The sequence below is a fragment of the Penaeus monodon genome, chromosome 19 (genome assembly GCF_015228065.2).
Source record: "Penaeus monodon isolate SGIC_2016 chromosome 19, NSTDA_Pmon_1, whole genome shotgun sequence".
NCBI lineage: Eukaryota > Metazoa > Arthropoda > Malacostraca > Decapoda > Penaeidae > Penaeus > Penaeus monodon.
In genome coordinates, this window is record NC_051404.1 from 1,239,019 (window position 1) to 1,239,241 (window position 223).

Consider the following 223-nt stretch of genomic DNA (forward strand, 5'->3'; position numbering starts at 1 on the left):
TGACCACGGTTCGCCCCCTGACAACGTGTCCCACAGCTACGTGGTGTTACCCTCGTTCGACCTCGATCGGACGAGGCCCTTCGCTGCCAATCCTCACGTGCAGGTCATCTCCCAAGGCCATGACCTCCATGCCGTGTGTCACGAGCCTTCTAAGGTCAGTAGATAGATTGTAGATGAGTGAGGGTCGATTGGGTGATAGATGATGAGATTATGGTGTGTTGAA